The 21,079-nt window shown below is 41.2% G+C and overlaps 1 pseudogene; it reads left to right on the plus strand.

Moving 5' to 3' along the window:
* Positions 1-1,641: 1,641 nt before the first annotated feature.
* LOC125431298 overlaps positions 1,642-21,079 on the plus strand; it is a 69,759-nt pseudogene continuing 50,321 nt past the window's right edge.

Consider the following 21,079-nt stretch of genomic DNA (forward strand, 5'->3'; position numbering starts at 1 on the left):
GTTTTGGTAGAGGCGGCTGGGAAAAAACGGCTTGAGTGAAGCGCAGTGGCAGAGTTTTGAAGTGGGCGTGAAGCCTCCACGACGCCGAAAGCGTATTCCAAAGCGAGGCGCCACCTGGGATCCCCAACTGGATCAATCCACCCAATAATCACGAAGAACCGAATTAAAACTTGCACCGTTTCCATGGCTTGCCGTCCACAGCATCCGAGGAAGTATTAGCATTTCATGCGTTCAGGCCACTCCAGGAGAGTCGAGCAGCCGCCCGCCTGCGGAAATTCCGCGGGCAAATTCTGCAAGCTTGGCGGTTGCCTTGCTGGATAGTTTTTGATAGATGCGGATAGCTTCATTCACCGGCGCCTGGATATTGGAAAGCTGGCGCTCTTAAGGCTTGGAGGAATAACGGGCACCGTCTGCGATAAAGTCTTCATCTTGCAAATCAAAAAGAGTCCACGAACAGTCGGCTGCTGCCCATCCAGGACTGACGTCTCCCGTATTTTTTCGCTCAGACGGTATAAATGTCCTGTAGATCTTCAAGTGGGCGTGGAGCGATAAAGTAGGGAAGTTTAGGCGGTCCCATCAAAGCGGGCGGTATCGGGGGTATAGTAACCCGTTCCGCGACTCTGCCAAGCCTGCAGGTGATTCTTGGCGGAGTTGAGCAGGTTGGGCAGGCAGCTGTTGCGGGAGGGCGAATAGAGCTGGCTGTGCGGCTGGGCGTTTGAATTGGCAGGACCCAGTGCGTGGCCCCACAACGGCATTATCAGTAGCAGCAGACTCCAGCAGGGCTTCCTGGTCTGCTGCCTCCTTAGCTCCTCTCCAAGCGCCAGCCAGCTCCACCTCTCCTTGGGTCCATCCTGAATTAGCATGCCGACAGCTTTCTCGTTTAATTTAGCCAGTTAGATCCCGTTTAAAAGCTGCATTTGAGCTCCACTTCGCGTGCGCCAGGGCCTGAAGCGGCTTCGGCGTTGCCGTTAGCGAAATCCAGTCTGGGTGTTCCAGGACTTTATCATGGACTGACAGATTCTGGGCATATTATGCGTTAGGCGCATCTTTATGCAGTCCAACCGAGCTGAACTTCTTTCGTTGCGTTCCGGTCCCTCTGCAGGTTTTGGCGCTCTTGCTGCAACTGTGCCCGTTCCTCCTCCATAGCTGGCGTTCCGCGGGTCATGCTTCTTGGGCATCTCGCGGAAGTCGTCCACTTCCTCATCCCAGGTCTCCTGCGATGGGAGAGGGAACGAATCCGGCTGGGAGTGCAAGGCTTTTCGCCGGACTCTTAAGTGCGTCTGGAAGGGGAACGCCGGAACACGTAGCCACGGTGGCTCGGAGCACCTCAAGGTAGAGCTGCTGACCGGGGTCAGGGGTCGATTGGAAAACGAAATGCGGATACCTCAATCCCAGGTTTGATCCCAGTGTGTCGCACTGGGCGGGCCCCAGATGCTGTGCCCGCGGTGGATTAGCTGGGAGCATCACCAAAATCTGAAGTCAGGAACCGTTCCAGTAGTTCCTGGTTGCGCATGAAAAGGTGAAAAGGTCAGGCCGTCTCCTCCTGACAGGTTGCATCTGAGGTTTGTAATCCCTGCAGCGGGTAGAGATCCGATCCTGGCTTCGATCCATAGACAGCCCAAGCGACTCATATGAAGTCCCATGGTCGTCGTCCGTCCCTCGTTCCAGCGAGATGGGAAGACTCATGCTGATCACGAGGACGGGAAAGAGTCACCAGGCCGTTCTCGCCCGGTTCCTCCAGATCCAGAAGGAAGGTGTGAAGACCCCTCTTTGGGGAGCTACAGCACCTTCACGCCAGTAATATTCAACCTCTCCCGCCGAGACGCTGAAGTCCACTGCACTAGTAAGATAGATGGATTAAGGATTCCTGCCACAATGTAAGGAATTCCATAGAAGCAGAAATAAAAGGCTCTTTGGTGAAAAAGACCGTTTATTCAGACATCTTAGAAAGCTCAAGTACACGCAGTGGCAGGAATGACACTTCGCCAGAGCACCAGGTTATAACTCTATTCATCCCATCCCTTCACTGCTTCCCATGGGGCGGAGCCTCATCATCAGCAGAGATAAGGTCTCGCCGATGCTTTCAGCCCATCGCTTGAAGGCATTAGGAATGCACTCAAGGTTACTTTACCAGCAACACCATTGAAACCCTTACAACAGGTCTGCTGGCCCAGTACAACTGGAAAACAAATCATAACATAATGTGAGGCCACACATACACCCGATAGGCAAGTGATCTCCACCGGCCAATGGCATGGATTTGGTCTGGAGAAAGGCCAGCTTGCATTGCTGACATGGCTGTTCCTATGCGAAATGAGTATGGGTCAAACTCCTCTGCAGGCAGACCTAAATTCCCTATACACTGCTGCAGCACCACCACAAACTGAAACCTAGATAATACTGACCCATCTCTGTGCAAAAGGAGGGGGCCTGGGATGGCCAGCCAGAGAGTCAAATATGCAGCAGCTATAACCACTGGTCAAGGGGACCCTATACGGGCAGTTCTAAATAAATCCGGGCACTCCTTTGAAGTTGTTCTGTTTTTGAAGTGGCCAGCCATATGAATAAGCCATTTTCAACAACAGTTATGTCAGCCCATTGGATGGCTCAGGGCCCTAAAGATGTTGTAGAAGGTGCCATGAATTCACTGCATCGAAAGGCACCAAAAAAGGACAAGGTGAAGGCTGCCTGAAATAGCGCTCCCTCGTATTGAGATGAGCAGACAGAGGCAGTGACTGTGAGCAATGCCTGCAGCAGGTCTTTTGTGATGGGCCAATGGCCATCTGTAGGCTGAGGGGAAGCTCGGTGCCAGCCCGCTACTGCCTGCACCCTGTCCTGCACAGCCAATTTCAAAAATGTGCAAAACATTTCAAAGGCGGCATATGCTATGGAACAGCCCATAGGTATGGCCTTGTCTACATACCAGGAGCCCCCCAAATAAAATCCCAAGAAATCCCAAGAAATCCCAAGAAATCAAAATCCCCCAGGTGGATAAGCAGCAGTCGGAATGCCAACTGGATGTCACATTTTGCCAAAAAGGATGACCAGCCTCTCTACCTGATTAGCCCAACCGGTTTGTCCAGGGTGGCATAACGGACTGACCAAATAACTGGATCAATGAAATCATTCACTGACTTCCCTTTTGGGTAGGATAAGTGTTGAATCATCCTATACTTCCCTGGGGCCTTTTGGGGCACCACGCCAATGGTTGAGACCCTCAAATTATGCAAAAGGGGTTCCAAAAATGGACTCGCGACTTGGCCCACTAAGCATTCCATATTGATTTTGGCCACCACAATGTTGAGCAGCTCCCTTGCAGATTTAAGGTTGGGAGCAAATGTGGCCATCCTGTTGTTGGAAAAGGGGATACAGAAACTTTATCACAATGTGCTGCAAAATGCCAAGCTCTCAGTGGATAGGCCACACTAATTAGTGTCATATATTTGGCATAACCTTTGGATCAGTTCTCAAAAGTGTGATCCGCCTTTTTAACCTGTTCCTTTCCCTTTCCAGAATGGTAGCCAGACAAACCAGGATCCCCTTCAGGTTAAGTACAGTAAAGATGTCCACAAAGTAGCCATCTAATGCTGTTTTTCTGATGTTCCTGGGAAGATGACACCCCTGGGGGGTCACCGGCGTCCCAAGCCAAGGAAGACCCTGGACCCTCGAGTGCCACCTGAGGTGAAAGTACACTGGTGCTAAGCTTCCGCCTTCTGGCAAGTCAGGTAGGCAGAGACCTGTTCCCCTCGCACCCAATAGTCCCCAGTTGTCTGGGCAGAATCCTCATCTGTGTACTCTCCAGATGAGGAAGTGCTAGGAGACCCCCTGGAAGGCTGAGAGCGCCATCGGAGAGCTGGCATGTGAAGACTGCTGACAGTGGAAAATCTGTTACTTCCAATGGTCACATGGAAATCCTAGACTGGATTGATTCTGCACATGATGGTATAATTACAGTGTCACCCTAAGCAGAATTTCATCTAAATCCATAGAAGTGAATAGAAATGGAAGGGTATAATGACTTAACATTGCACTTCAAATCTATTAGACTGTCCATCATGTTTGTGATGCATGTTCAGGATTATGGTAATACTGCCTGGACAGGCTTTACCATTTTACATGTGTAGGAAATTTATCTGTTTGGTAAAGTACTCAAGTTACAAAGGTTCCCTTTTTTATGAATAAGTTTTATGCTGCTTATGTCTAATGGCTTTGTTTTAATTGCTTCTGTTGTAAGGTGTTTTTTTTAAAAAAATAACCCTGAAGGACAGCATATCAATATTCTAAATAGGTAAATAATAAGTAAGTAAAATCAATGGCCATTTGTGAATGCACTACTTACTCTGCAGATATTTACATCACAGTGGGTTTTTCCTGCAGTTTTTTGTTCACACAGGGATTTTTCCCCTGCAAAGTGTTCCTATTGTCCTTAGCTGTGCTGATCTACCATTTTGCATCCCCCCTCAGTTTTTTGTTTCCATTTTTTAAAATCTTTAAGTCGTCATAATAAGTAATACAATGACATATAAAAACATATTCATCATATAATCAAGTATACAAAAAGAAAAAGAAAAAGAAAAAGAGGAGGAAACAAAAAGGGAAGGAAAAGGAAAAAAAGAAAGAAGAGAAAGTGACAAAAATATTGATATATTATACCCACCATGTTTAGTGCATGATTTACAGTTTTTGTAAAGACAAATATTTGTACAGCTTCTTTTGTGACTTCCCCTTCATCACTCTTTATGACTATTTACATAGATTTCTTTTAGAGAAACAGCTTTGATTTTGTTTATCCATAACTTGATACATTTTACCATTTCTATATAGCTAACTAATAATAAACAATATTTATAAACAATTAAAAATTTCCAATTATATCTTATAAACCTTTCTATTAGTTCATGTATTCATTTCATTAAATTGTATCTGGTTTTGATATAATTTTTCCATGGGGCCCACTTTTTTTCGAACTCTTGAGCATTTACAGATGTGGTGCCAAAACAAAGGTGCTGCTTGATTCTGTCTACCTGGCTGAATTCCTGAACTTTATGGATCCAATCTTCTATAGTGAGTAATGATGAAGCTCTCCAGTTGCTTGCTTACAAAAGTCTTGCAGTTGATGTTAAATAAAGGAGAAGACACAGATTATGCTTGGTATGTTTAAGGTCTGAGAAAACAGGACTTAACAGGTAAGCATCTAGCAATCTTTTAAATTTCAACTTTAGTATTTTTGTATGTGTGTGAGTATTTTAATCCTAAATTTCTTGGCATATTTACAGGATCACCAGCTGTGTATGAAACAGCCCACTTTTTCCCCACATTTCCAGCATTTCAGTGAGTATCCTTTGTACATTTTAGCCAATTTCTGTGGGGTAAGGTACCATCTATAAAATAATTTCAAGTTGTTCTATCTGAGTATTGCACAGAGTATAAATGTATAATTCTTGTTCTGTTTTAGCTTCTAGTAGAAGCTTATATATTTTACTAATTTGCTTCTTTGTCTCTTTTATTAATAATTATCTTTCAACTCAAAACCCTATGTTTCTCTATCTGTTCTAAAGTAATTATGAATTGTGTGTAGGTAAATCACTAGCAGGGTTTATCGTTGAATATTAAAGTTTCTCTTGATTTAAAATTGTAATTGTTCCTTTCTTTTATTAATAGATCTTTATATCTGGGCCATGATTTGCCTATATTAATATCTTTGATTTGTGATGTTTCGAATCTTGATATCCAACCAAGTAATTTATTGTAGAATATTGTTTGATATTTTTTCAAGGTTTTTAGAAGTGTTTTCCTGACACAATGGTTTTTTACAACTATTGTTTGAGTTATCCATTTGCTAATCCAAATTAGCGCATTAGCATCATGGTATAGTTTGAGGTAGGGTACCGCCTCTTTTTTTTCATTGATCATGTGAATGTATTTGATATGGGTTTTTTCCCATTCCAAATGAATTTACTGAGCTCTCTGTTTCAGTTTTTTAATGACTTGTCTGTTTCAATTAATGGGATGTTCTGGAATAGGTATTGCAACTTTGGTAGAATGTTCATTTTAATCAATGCAATTCTGCCCATTAATAAGAGGTTAATTTTATTCCATTTATTTAAGTCCTCTTTGATCTTATTTCATAGGAGGCCATAATTATTTTGAAATATATGATAATTGTTGCCGGATAGTATGATGCCCAAATACTTAATGTATTGTCGAAGGCTTTCACGGCCGGATTCAACTGGTTGTGGTGGGTTTTCCGGGCTGTGTGGCCTTGGTCTGGTGGATCTTGTTCCTAATGTTTCACCTGCATCTGTGGCTGGCATCTTCAGAGGTGTATTACAGAGGTAAGTGTCCCTCTGTGATACACCTCTGAAGATGCCAGCCACAGATGCAGGTGAAATATTAGGAACAAGATCCACCAGACTATGGCCACACAGCCTGGAAAACCCACCACAACCACCCAAATACTTAATTTTTCTTTCTATTTTAAATTTTGTTAGAATTTTCCATTTTATATTCTATTTTTCTGTTAATTTTTTTGTTAATAATTTTGTCTTTTTATCATTTATTTTAAATCCTGCAAATTTACCAAATTCTTTATCTTATTAAGTAATGGTGAAATAGTTTATTGGGTCTTCTATGAAAAATACCATATCATCAGTGTATGCTTTTATTTTGTATTTTACTCCTTTATAGTCAATACCTATTATTTTATTACCTTTCCTTACATAATTAAGTAGGATCTCTGCAATGATGATAAACAAGAGAGGGGACAAGGGGCAACCCGGTCTGGTCCCTCATTGAATATTTATAGCTTGGGTACAGTTGTCATTAATTTTTATTTTTGTTCTTTTGATAGAAAAAATGGCTTTTTTAATTGGCTTTTTAAACAGTCCAGTAATTCCAATCAGTGGGAGTACTTTCTCTATAAAGGACCAATTAACTTGATCGAAAGCTTTATGAGCGTCTAAAAATAATAGAGCAGCTGGTATGACCTGTTTATGATCCAAATATCCAATAGTATCAATAACTATTTTTTGCTTATCTGTTATACAGAAAGCCAGCCTGGTCTTTGTTGATAAATTCACTTAATTTTGTTATTTGAGGCAAAAAATTTATAGTTGACATAAAGGTTCAGGGATTGATTCATTATTTTTTGGAATTAATATTAGCCTCCTCCCATGTTTTAGGTGTTGGTTTCCCTTCTAAAATGTAATTAGCCATTATCAACAGGAATGGGTTTAATTGTGGCTCAAACAATTTATAATAAGTGGTTGTAAAGCCATCAGGACTGGAGGCTTGATTTATTTTTAGTTTTTTATTGCTTCTGTTATTTTTTGTGTAGTAATTTTTTGGTTAATTGTTATTACTTGTTCAAGTGAAATTCTTCCAAGGCTATGTTTGTCTGAATAATTTTGTATATCTTCAATAAGGACTTTTACTTGTTTATATAATGTTTGGTAATATTTACAGAATATTTCCTTAATCTCCTTAGCATTATAAATACTTCTGCCTTTGTTTTTAATGCCTGTAATTATATTTCTTTCTTTTTCTTGTTGTGTTTTTGTCTCAGGTATGTAATCCTATTTGAAATTTCTTTTGTATTTATATTGTTTATTTGATTATGAATTAATTTTATTTTGTTCAGAATGGGGATTTTGGTTATTATTTGTAATAAAGTCTCTTTTTAAAAATTCTGCTTTTAGTTCTAATTTTTTAGTTTGCTGTTTGCTTTTTCCATATTATTTCTTGTGAGATCAATGCCCCCCCTTGTTACAGCTTTATGGGCATCCCATAATAGATTCAGATCTTTTATGTGTGGGGTATTAGTTTTCCAATGGGTCTCTAGGGTCTTTTACAACCCTTTCTTTTTTTAATAGCCAAATTTCCTTGTTGATCTGGTGAGTGTCCAAATTACTGGGTTATGATCTGAAAGAATATTGGAGCAATATCTATTGAGTGTGTTTTCTTATATATCTTATCGAGGCATGAAAAAATATTCATGTCTATTCAGGAAATAGGTAAATCCTCTACCTGTCTTTTCCCTTTCCCTTCACACATCTAATAAGTGTAGAAGCTCAGTCAGAATAAAAAAAAGACCTGGGAAGTTTCCCATTTTGTGGTTTGTTCTTTTTTAGAGATCTTTTATTTTGTTTTGTATTTCTCTTTTCATTTTTGTACAAATTGGAATCTGTTATGCCATTAAAGTTTCCTAATAATATCCAGTTATTGTAATTTTGATCTAATAGGGTATTTGTTAAATTGCTATAGAATTTTGCCTTTTCGTCATTAGGGGCATAAACCCACACTACCAAAATTGTTTGCCCTTCTGAATTAACTTCTACTGCAAGATATCTGGCTTCATAGTCACTCAATATCAGTTTTGGTTCTAAATGGTTCTTGACAAAGAGAGCAATCCCTCTTTTCTTTTTGGGTAAACTTGCATGAAATGTCCTAATTTTGTACAATGTATCAATCTTTCATCCCCTGATTTTTCATGAGTCTCTTGCAGACATAATATATCATTGTTTTCCTTACTAAATGGGCTAAAAACATTTCTGCGTTTCCTAGGATTATTAAGACCATTGATGTTACAGGTAGTTATTTTGTGTAACATGAAACAAATGCAATTACTTTAAATAAACAGATATACTACCTAGCAGTCTTCTTGGATCAGGGTCTTCTTATTCTTGGCTATGAAGTCTTGAGCTTTGTCAGGAGAGTCTATGTTGTATCTTTTACCTGTAAATTCAAAACTTATCCCCTCTAACTCTGCCCAGTTCCTTGTTTCCATTTGAGGAGGTTGCTTTATGCCTCCCCCCCCCACCACCACCATCTTTGGCTTAGCATTAGTTTGCTAGAACATATGCATTTCTTGTCAATTTCATTTTAGCATGGAAATTTGAAAAAAATGAAAAAGAAAAGAAAAGAAAAAGAAAAGAAAAGAAAAGAAAGTCCTTATTCTTCTGAAATGATGACTGGATGAGTGGGAGGATCTGCTGTGGTGTGGGTGGAGATTCTCTGGTCTGAAGGTGGAGTGAATGTCAAAGTCTGATCCAGCAGGCTAGTTCTTATGTTCTTAAAGTGTGTGTAATTCAGGATCAAACCCAAAGGGAATGTGCACTCAATATGAAGCAGCTTTATCAGGAGAGTCTATGTTGTATCTTTTACCTGTAAATTCGAAACTTATCCCCTCTAACTCTGCCCAGTTCCTTGTTTCCATTTGAGGAGGTTGCTTGATGCCTCTCCCCCACCGCCATCTTTGGATGAAGGATGAGAAATTTATCTCTGCACTATTCCATCAACCAAACACAAATAAGAAAAATTAAGACCTCAAGAAATCTGTGGAAAGGAGTGCATTTCCTTCACCTTTGCCGTTTTCCCTTTCCCCATTCTCTTTCTGCTCCTACTCCTTATCTATCAATCTTCCATCTCCCCCTTCTTCTGTAATACCTTCTATGCAAGCTTTCTCCTGTCTTTCTACCCCACTCTTTCTCTAGCAACTCTCTCTTGCCTCCTTTCTTTCTTCACCTCTTGTATGTCAACCTACTCCTTTCTTATCCCGGCCTTTGTCAATGTCCCCCTTTCTTTCCCACACCTCTTCTCAATCTGCCCCTCTCTTTCACTCTCCTCTATTTCTTGCCCACAATTTCCCCCTCTTTGTTTCCCCCTTAGACAATGCCCCTTCTTTCTTTTTTCTGTCCCCACAAACTAACCCCCCTTCATTCTTTTTCTCGCCCCAAGCCAATCCCCCTACTCTCATCCCCAATCAAATTTCTCCTTATTTCTATTTCTCCTCCCTCTTTTATCAACTTTTGAGCCCAGCAATGTGCCTGGGAGCTACACCAAGCCAAGAGCAGCTCCAACTGACAACCAGGCCTGGAACCTCTCTTAATGACTGCTGCCAGCATGGCTAGGGCCAACATCTGCCACCTCTAGGCCCAACATCTTTCTCCCACCATCTGCCATGGTCAGGCCCAGAATGGCTGTTGAAATCCTCTACCCTCAGCCCAGCAACAACTCCTGGGCTCTTCCATGGCCAGGATCCACCACTACTACAGAAGCTGCCATCAATGGGCTCTACTGTTGCAGAAGCTACAGAAATGGCAGCATCTGCTAGGGACCTAAAACATATTTTGCTTTGAGGACAATTAACCCCCATGCAAATGCAGTGGTTACTCAAATTTGTTCAATAATCTATTTTGTGTAAGTGCAGCCCTGATCTGCAGATTTTGATATTCTCAGATGGGGGGACACATGGAAAAAGGTATATAGATTCACTAGTACTAGTAGCTGTACTAGTAAGGGGACTATAATTTTTAGTTCTCCTCCCAACCAAAAGTACCTTTATGTCAAACAAATGAATAACTGCACTTCTCCCCCAGGTGAAACAGTTCAGTACTACATGTGGGACATTGAGACACCAAGAACAACCACAACATTTTATCCTTGACACTAGAGAGGCCAGTCTTCATTTATATATTGAATTGATACTATAAGGGATGCACTTCCATGTGTCTTTGCACTTTTTAATCCTTTCTTTACATACATACTCCTCCTGCCACAATCATGGCAATTTTACTGGTAATTAATAAAATTTATGCTAAGCTGTAAGGAATATGACCTGACATTCTTGTCATCCACAAGTATTCTGTATGCTGCATAAGATTTTTCCCTTGTTTCACAAAGTTATAAAAATTGTTAGCTCAAGATGACCTTGCATTCAAAGCCGTTCAGAATATTAAACTCAGGTACCCAAATGGTTTGAGAAATAATGAGCAAGGCATTGCTCTTATATTACTTTAAAGGTGATTAGTGCAAGTGGATATGTTTCAGACTAATGGATAAGGCAAGGCTGGTAATACCAGCAATGATGGACTGCTTAGCATTGGGCTCAGGTATGTAAATAGCAGTTAAATCATTCAGGAGTAGTTGGCTAGAATCCAGCAAATGGCAAAGACAGATCTTGAGACCTTGATTAAAATTCTAATTGTATTGCAGATCCCACTTAAGCCCCTTTACATTTCTTTTTTTAAAAAATATTGTTGCTGCAAGTCTTTTGTTCCATCAATTTTCTTTGCTGATCATCCCACTTCAATTATTTTCTTTACACCATTTTAATGCCCTTTATTCACCATTTATGTGAAAATACAAACCTAGTACAAATGTAATAAATTTACTTATTTACAAAATATTTATAACCTGTTTTTTTGCAAACACCAGAGTAAAAGGGGTTGCAAACCTAAAACAGTCAATCCAGATTAAAATGACACAAAGACAATCAAGATGGAAGAAATCAGCCTCCAAAAGCCATCATTGTGTCTAATAAACCACTAGACCATCTTGCACATCAAGAATTAACTATTAAAAGCTCATTTAACCAGTTATGCTTTGTACAGTCCCTGGACTGTACAAGGGCCCTTAGTATTCATTTGAGCACCTGCTTGCTATTTGATTTTTTGTGTCATTTCAGACACAACCATTTTGGTTCCTAGTTTCTAATGTTTAAAAACCTTTTTAGACAAAGCCATTTGTTCCACTTGTGGTAGCCCCTTCCTCCAATACCAAGTATCTTCCTCCCAATATTACAGCCTCTTCAATAAGTGAAATAGCCTCTTTTGCTAGGGCAAGACAAGCTTCCATTATTGGAACAAATTCATAGGATCCAAATCTCTGAGTACAATAAAATATGAACATTCCAATAACATATGACCTGTCAGACATTCCTGATGCCAAAACTGGGTAATTCTTACATCTAGGTTGATAATCGTGCAAAGTTTGGTCATAATTTTTAATGGGCATTCACAGGGAAGGGAAGACATTTGTCATCAGCCTAGCAGATGTAGTTAAGTTTTCCTCCTGATCTAGAAGGTACCATTCTCTGGGGAAGGCTCAGGCTCCAGAAACCTGAACAATGTAAATGAATTGTCCCTGCAGGTAAAACACATCTAAGAAGAAGAAGAAGAGAAGAAGAAGAGTTTGGATTTATATGTAGGATACTCAAAGGGGCTGACAATCTCCTTGCCCTTCCCCCCACACAACAAACACCCTGTGAGGTAGGTGGGGCTAAGAGAGCTCCAAGAAGCTGTGACTTGCCCAAGGCCACCCAGCTGGCATGTGTGGGGGTATACAGGCTAATCTGAATTCCCCAGATAAGCCTCTACAGCTCAGGTGGCAGAGCTGGGAATCAAACCCGGTTCCTCCAGATTAGATACATGAGCTCTTAACCTCCTACGCCACTGCTGCTCCTTAGAACACATCTTACAGTCCAATCCAAAGACAGGGACAGTAGAGCAGTAGCTGTGGACAGTGCTGCATCATGGCCTCCGAAGGGGGAATCAGCAGCACTGGTGCCATTGAAGAAGGAGAAAACACTCATCTCTCCTCAAGTAACCACCAAGAGGGGGCATTCTTGGGCCAAAAGTGCATTGGGAGCTAATTAAAGTCAGCTCCATCTCCAAGAGCACCCCTGGAATGCCATCCCCAGAATTCCAACTCCGGCATTTGTGGTGGCATTTAGCCACTGCAGGGTCCAGCTTCTAGGTTTGGGTACTGCGGCAGCTGGTCACTGAGGTAAGTCCCTCGGCACCAATGTCTGTGCCACATTATGTGATGGTGGTGACATAGACACCAGTACAACCCTTCTGCTGCTTTCAATGCAATTTCACCTCCCTCCCGACACACACACCAATATTGCATAGTAAGTTTCATAGGGGACTTTTTAATCATCTATTAATGAACATTTTGGCTGAATAGAGCCGTTTGGGATTTGCACTTTATGCAACAGTTGTTTATATGTTCAATCATTTGTTTGATTATTCAGCAAGTGGAAAACAGTAGATTTTATAGAATGATGAGATGTTCAACTTTAGCTACGTTTATAACAGTGGAAATCCATAAGAAGATGACAATGAAAAATGGAAACTTCCATCTTTATAAAGAGAAAGAGCTAGACCGTGGAAGAGATATGAGACAACACACTAGGATAAAGCCACAAGAAAAAAATAACAGAAGCAGTATTTTTGAAAAGACAAAAAGCTAGATAAGAAATATTCAATAGTAGATCTTTGTTTCCTTTGTGAATGAAATACTCCACATTAACCTTCATGAAAAAATCTGTAGATTACAGATGAATACATCAGTTCCTGCTGACTTAAGTACTTGATTAGAGGAAAATACCCAGTGGTGGGATTCAAAAAAATTAACAACTGGTTCTGGTTGAGCTGGGAGGGCAGCGAGTTGCCCCCCCCCCCGCTCAATTGGAACTGGTTGTCGCCGGCCCCCACTCAACCTTCTTCAAGGGAGGGGGCAGGCCACAGCAGCTGGTGGGGTCATGGCTAGCCACCAGCTGCTTCTGCCTCCTCCTTCAAGCTTCATTGGCAGTGGCCCTGGCCTCCGGAGGCCCTGCTAGAGGTCGCCCAGGCATCCCGGCCACTGCCCTAGCCCAGAAATGCCACTGCTGGCAATCTGCACAGCGGTGACCTTCCCAGGCTAGGGCACCGGACAGGAGGCCTGAGTGACCTCTAAGAGGGCAGCAGCTACCAGAGGTCCCTGGGGGGTGGCTGCACATCAGGCTGGCCAGTCCCCCACACTTCCCAGCCGCCTCCACCACCCAGTGCTTCTTGGCTCTGGAAGTCTCTTCCCTGCCCAGGGAGCCCAGGGTGGAGAGGTGAGCCAAGTCGGAGCTCTTCTCCCTGCCCTGGGATGGTGCTAAAAGCCCCATCATTGCTCCCTCTCCCAGGGTAGGGGAAGCAAGGGGGCTTTTTACAACTGGTTCTGCTGAACTGGGCCGAACCAGCTGAATTCCATCTTTGAAAATACTCCCTACAAAAACCCAAACAAAACAAAGCCGTAAAGTAGAGTAGCTTTCTGCTGCCCTGTATGGCCTCATCTAATTGTGAAAGCTAAGTAAGGTTAGTCCTAGTTAATAGTTGAATGGGAGGCCACCCCAAAAATCCATATTTGCTATGAAAAGGCAAGCTATAGCAAACCATCTCTATTCCTCCCTTGCTTTGAATATCCTGCAGGGTCTCCAATAGTTGGTTGCAATTTCACAGTACTTTCTATCATCAGAATTCTGCTTCTGTTAAAACCACAGGTGGAACTTTGACTCATGGCTGGGACAGTTGCATTTCTGGAGCAGGCTGTTTTCAGGGTTTTGGGTCAGAAATAGATGAGAATTAGGCAGTAGAAATCTTAGGTCATCTCTAGCTGTGAGGTCCATACCACAATCTGCCACCAAAGTTACTTCAAATGCCAGAAATGCTGTAATTGTGGGCAGGAAGAGAAATGAAGAATATCTCTCTGTTTCCCCATCCTTGCTACAAATGCTATTTTATCAGCCCCAAATGTTTGAACCTCAGACATTCCTGAAACTGGATGATGATGAAAAGGAGCCAAGAGATATAGGAGAGTTCATTTCCAATAGAAATACCACAATTTGGGATACTGGGATTAATCTAAAAGAATATGCTTTTATACATCAACATTAATTATGCCCAAAGTAGATTTATTATTGTGTTTTACCTAAAGGTACTCCCCAAAGAGTTATTTGCTTATGTAGTATAAAAGGCTTCTTAATAGCCTTGGAGCTATCATAATTGGAGTCACTGTAGGAGTCCTTGAAAATATGTATCCACAACTAAACATTGCTTGTTAAATGCTTGGTAAATATGGTACCAATTTTTCTTCCTAGCTAAGATTATGATAATTTGGGCAGTGTCCTTGTGTTAGTTTCCAGTTCTCCTTGTCATAATTTATGTACCAAACACATGGCACTCTCAAAAATTTTTATTTGCATTTCAATTACATTATTACTACTTCCCCCTCCCCTCTTTTCAGGTAGAAAGCAATTTGGGTAACATTTTGACAGGATATTAGATGTCAGTTATTTTTAATGTACTATGTAGCTTCTGGTCAAAGGGTACAAATATCAGATAAGATAGACCAAATTGTTGTTTCTGATAAATGCTATTTAAGACATTGAAGTGTGGCTTTTGTATATTTGCTCAGCTATTCAAGTCCATAGGCATAAGCACATAACAGAAATGAGAGTAGATTCTGCTGACATCAATCAGAATATTGTGTGGTCCCTCGCTGTGTTGGCAGATTAAATGTAGATGGGGCAAAGGCAGCTGTCAGACTCATGAGTAAATTTGCACTGTCTCCTAAAACATTGACTTTGATTATTTTTCTGGCTGACTTTCTCAAAGAGATCTCATGTAGTTGCACCCATTTTTGCTGATGTCATGTTTCTAACAACTTTTTACTGTGTCAAAATGGCCTCCATTCAGATACCTTTGTGTTATTTACCACACAGTACAAGGATTTTCTTCACCCTGTTCTCTAAACTACTCATCATGTGCCTGTGCATCTCTGTTCCAGCCAGACCACAAGCTCTGTTAATCATCTTATAGTAACTGAACAGGTGCCAGCATCATTCCAGATGGGCTAGTAGATGTGTTTACTGTAAACTGCAAAGCCAGATACTAAATGTCTCTACTGTCATTTGCAACTTCCTCTTTATCCTTACTGTCCACCCCACCCAGCCACCCCTCATGTTTTCCTGCATAGAGTAAATATATCCACAATTTAACCTTTAAGATGTTCTCAGCTTTTGAAATAGACCCTGCAAGATAACCAGAGTTTGAATCAGTGGCCAAATTCACAGATATTTCCAGGTTCTTTCACTTCTAGCTACCCTCAGCTTTTTTGATGATGGACAAGATCAATGATCCTGATACTTGAGGGACCACTTAGGAGTTCTGTATATACCATGTTTCTTTTGGATTCTTCTAAATGATGTATAACAAAGCACAAAGTGTGCCATGGAATTGTTTTCTGTGCTTCCTTTCCCTCCTCACTCTATCACTTGTGTGAATGGTGGCAGTGGGAGTGAGAAAATGCAAGACATGATAATGTCATCCCACCCATTGTGTTACATCACAAGTCACCAAAAATAATAGAAGAAGAAAACTCTCATTTATGCTGGCAATTCCAACTCTGTTATAACATGCAGCTTTTCCATAAGACTAATTTCCAACGTGTATATTTAGAATCTGGGGAAGAAGTACCAATGCCTTAAAACCTAGCACTTCATAGGAAAATACTTTTCAGTTTGATAATTCAACTGTGGATCCATTTTTAAAATTATTTCACATTCCCACTTCTAAGCTTGATAGGGTGCAAGATTTCAGGCTTGAATGTGTCACAGGTGCAGTAGTAAATATGCTTGTTCTGGGCTGAAAGCCAGTGTAAATTTCATGTTAGGTGGAAAATAAAAAACACACACCCACATTTGGTTAGGTTTTTGTTCGTTCGTTTGATTAAATTGCGAATCCTGAATTTCTTAGGTGGTTGATCTCATTGGAAAACATTCCAGAAGAGTTCAAGTAAAGTTGTCCAAAATGCATTTTTGATAGCTTTCCCGCTCTTGGAATTAGTCTTTTATAGTTAAGCACACATCCAGTTCTGAGGCCAGGGGTATCACTGACCATCCAAGATGGGTGGAAATCTGCACAAGACCACTTAATCTTGAAACAGGGAGTTTGGTAGTAAATCTCTATAAGTAACGTCACCAACAACATATAAGAAATATACGTAAATCATTCATTTGCTGTCCACTCAGCCATCTACGATCACTTGAATTCCAACTTTCATATATTCCTTTCCCTGCCTAGTTCTACTTCATATGGATTCCTCACCTGACATAGCCTCTTTTTTTAGCTGTAGCTACTTGAAACTAGTTTGACTTTCTGTTCAGTTTATTAATTTGAAGCACAATCCAAAGAGAGGAATGGGTCTATGGAGTTGGCACAAATTTGCACTGGCATATTTGCCCCTCCCCCCATCATTCGGCAAATGTGCCAGTAAGGTAGACAAATTGGGAGGCAGGTGGACACCACAGACCTTGACAGCACCTGACCCAGAAGGGAGGTTGGCCTTCAGAGCTACATTAGCATCCAGAATGATGCCGGCATGTTTTGGATCACTCCAGGGGCATTCCTCATGGTGAAGCCAACTGTTTCCACCAAGACTTTGCTGCCAGGAATGTCGCACTTAGGGCCTCAGAGTTATACCACCCAAAAGGAAGGCATAAGATCATTTCAGGCAATGGAGGGCTTTCAGTTGTCTGGGGAATTTATCTTTTTCTCTGTCTGGGGTGGTATTGTAATGGTGGTGTCCTTGGCAGCCTTGGGCTTTGGTTTGGGCTGCCTGTTACCAACAAGACGTTGCACAAAAATGCAATCTTGAGCATAATTATATCTTTCTAAAACCTTCTAAGTTAATGGCTTGGAAAGGCAAAACTATTTAGGATTTCACTGTGTTGTATCTAGCAATTATCTAAGGCAAAGCTAAATACAAACAAGAAGAACATTTCCTCAAAGACAACTGAGGCAAAGCCAAGTCCTCGTAGATATAAAAGGCTGAATAATGACCAATGTGGTTCAAGATAAATAATAAAAGGCTGAACAGTGATGAGCTTCTCATTTCAATAGCTTCACAATTTATTGCAGAGAATGTGTATAGATAATATTAAAACATTCCTAAATTGCAAGGCTTTGGTAATTCATGGTAATTCATGAAGGCAGAGATAGTAACAGCAAAAGCCAAAGCAACATTAGATAGGGAAGGCCTATATCTTCATAACCTTCGACCCAGGCAAGTTGTTGAATGAGAAGATTTTAAGGAATACCTGGGGCATGACAATAGCAAACTACCTCGGAAAGTCTCTTGCCTTGAAAACTCTACAAAGTCACCATAAATTAGCTGTGACTTGATGGCAAGGGGCCAGGCAGCCGGTCGTGGCACCATGGCCATGGCAACCTGCTGCTTCATAAAGGTGATGGCAGCTGCATACCAGCAGAATCAATCCAGGGAGTTCTCAAGTGAGATTTTACTAGGGTTGGAGATTCGGACGGTCCGAATCTGGGTTATGACCAAATCTGCACTGATTTGGATGGATTCAGACGAGCGGGGTCCGAATCTGAGCTGTCCAAATCCCATTCAATTCAGATCACCAGCCGAATTGTTTTTTTATTTTTTGGTGTTTTTCACATTCCGGCCTGCAGGGGGCACATTTTTAAACATATAGGCACCTAAATTTCAGGGTATCATTAGGAGACTGTCCTTATGATACCCCCCAGGTTTGGTGCAGTTTGGTTCAGGGGGGCCAAAGTTATGGACTCCCAAAAGGGGTGCTCCTATCCCCCATTGTTTCCAATGGGAGCTAAGGAGTCTGAAATTTTGGTACTGATACATCTAAAAATGCACCCCCTGCAGGCACCCCCAGAAATTTGCCCAAGATTCTTTGTTCTGCAGTGACTTAGCTGAATTGCTGTCAATAGGAAATTTCTGGTAGAGGGCTGTGGGGTGTACATTTCTGAAGATACAGTCACAAAACTTTCAGGGTATCTTCAGGAGAGTCTCTGAATGACACCACCCAGGTTTGGGGAACTTTGCTTCAGAGGGCAGTGGGAAATGGGCCCTATGCTTTTTGGGTCCCATAGAATTGAACCCCCTGAAGCAAAGTTCCCCAAACATGGATTGTGGGTTTACCATGAGAAATGCCACTCCACAGCCCTCCCACAGAAATATCCCATTGGCTGCAATGGAGTCCTCCAGCCACTACAGGGCACATAATCTGGGGAAATTTCTTTGGGTGACTGTGAGGGGCACAGTTTTAGAGTTACTGTCACCAAACTTTCAGGGTATCATACAAGGACTGTCCTTATGATACTCCCCAAGTTTGGTGCAGTTTGGTTTAGGGGGTGCAAAGTTATGGACCCTCAAAAGTGTAGCCCCATCTCCTGTTAGCTCCCAATGGAAACAATGGGGGATGGGGCACCCCTTTTGGGGGTCAATAACTTTTTCCCCCTGAACCAAATGTCATCAAACTTGGGGAGAATCATCAGGACATTCTCCGGATGATATCCTGAAAGTTTGGTGCCACTAGCTTTACAATTGCGTCCCCTGTCAGCCAAAATGTGTAAAAACACCCAAAAAAATTAGAACCCGAATTTCTCGGATTTACCCGAATTTTCGGGCATATCCGAATCAGCTCTGATTCAGATTCAGGCATACAAATCATTTTATGCCCCAAAACACCCAAATCTGAAGTTTACCAAATTTTTTGAGTATCGACCAACCCTAGTATGAGTTTAGATTTGAATGGGAAAGATTCTATTATTTCTAGCTCAAAGAAACTAAGATGTGATTGGCTGCAGGCACACTGTTTGAAATATCAATTAAAGGAGCCTCCAAAGTAGATGTATGAATTTTAGTTTTGTGTTCAGAAATTCTGACTCTTAAAGCTCTGTTGGTTGTCCAACACACACCAATTTTCAAACAAACATCACACTGTATATAACTTTGGTGTTGCATGTCAATCAGTGAACTTATTTGACAGGAATGAGTTTTGATCGAATACATTCTGTAGTATTTAAACAATGTGGACAATAAGAACAATGTCTGCATTTGTGATGACCTGTAATACCTCTGGATACAATATTCTATATTTAAGATATCAAAATGGGCCAATCTGTCAATCAAGTTAGGTGGTATATGAAACCCAGTGCACAGATGATTCTGACACTCAAAAACACCTGTATAAAATGTCAATGGTTGATTCCGCACAACATAATACTAACAGGTTACATTGGTACTTAAAAATCTGGATCTATTTTATCCTGGTTTCTCCCTTTGCATGGGTGCCCATTTCCATGAAGGAATCAAGTTAAGACCAGGAGGAAATACTCCAATTTCTTTTGCACAAACCTGGTTTTTTCCCCCAATTCAGACACAGCTACATGCTCGAACATCCCCAGTGTGCCATCATCCTCATATTGACAATATCCAACCCTAAAGATCTGGATCTCACGCACTGACCACATATTAATACTGAAGAGACTAGGTAATAGAATGGTATGCTAGCCTGTTGATTATGTTTCTCCAATGGAAATTCTTTGTGACTGATAAGGCAAGAAAGACTGAGAGCACCACCAGTTTATAAGGATGGAGTGGTACAACAATACTTGCCAACAGGGATGACTGCCCTGTCCAGTCACTACCCATCCAACTGTAATGCTGATTGTTGCCAACAGTGTAGTTGTAGAACTTGAAATACTGCTGGTTTTGCGCTGTAACGAGTAAAGAGTAAACAAAGATTGCTCAGTGATGTGACTGAAAGCCTCTTGGTTCTAAACCTTGGACTGAAACAAGATTGAAATGTGTCAGTGGCAGATATGTTCCACAAGAACTTCTGGAGCTTTGTTTGGCATTATATTACTTCCCTATCTCTAGTTATTGTTCTCACTGGCTTATTCTTCTGACCTGTCTTCTAGACTATTTTTCAATTTATCTGCCATGTTAATTTCTACACTCATACAATTGAAGTTGAATGTACATATTACCCAATCCAGGCCCTACCTGGAATGGCTTTTCAACTCTGACTTCCCTTAGCATGTGCACACACCTGAGATTTAGTATTGCTCTTTGGATCTAGCCCCTCAAAAGCTAATTCTGATTTCAATTCAACTCAAGTTATATTATGTTGTGTAAAAGACAACTAGCTATCTGAATTAAATTGAATGCATGCATGCATATTTGTCTGTGTGTACACATAGAGACATTGTTTGCCTCCTCAAGGTGAAAACCTGTGAAACTTATCTTTACTATTCTGGCCTCACCCCTGGCTGATGGGCTATCCAAGATGAACACATTTACACTAAATAAACATTCTAAATTAGATCATGAATATTTTGTACATTCTCACCCTGTTACCTGGGAATAGTAGTACAAATTCAGCTAGTGCTAACTTGATGACTGTTGTCAACAGATGAATGAGACTAGACTGTGCAGAAATAAAAACAGCAGAAATGTAGCTAATTTTAAATAATGCATAACCTGTCCACAATGGCCTGGAAGATATATTTAGTCCCAGAAATCAAGTTGATTGTGAGCACATTCATGGAGTCACTACCCAGCCAACTGCTATGCTGATTGTTGCCAACAGTGTAGTTGTAGAACTTGAAATACTGCTGGTTTTGCACTGTAACCAGATCATAAAGGTGAATATATAGGCTACTGA

This window comes from Sphaerodactylus townsendi, linkage group LG04, assembly GCF_021028975.2.
Source record: "Sphaerodactylus townsendi isolate TG3544 linkage group LG04, MPM_Stown_v2.3, whole genome shotgun sequence".
In the NCBI taxonomy this organism is placed as follows: domain Eukaryota; kingdom Metazoa; phylum Chordata; class Lepidosauria; order Squamata; family Sphaerodactylidae; genus Sphaerodactylus; species Sphaerodactylus townsendi.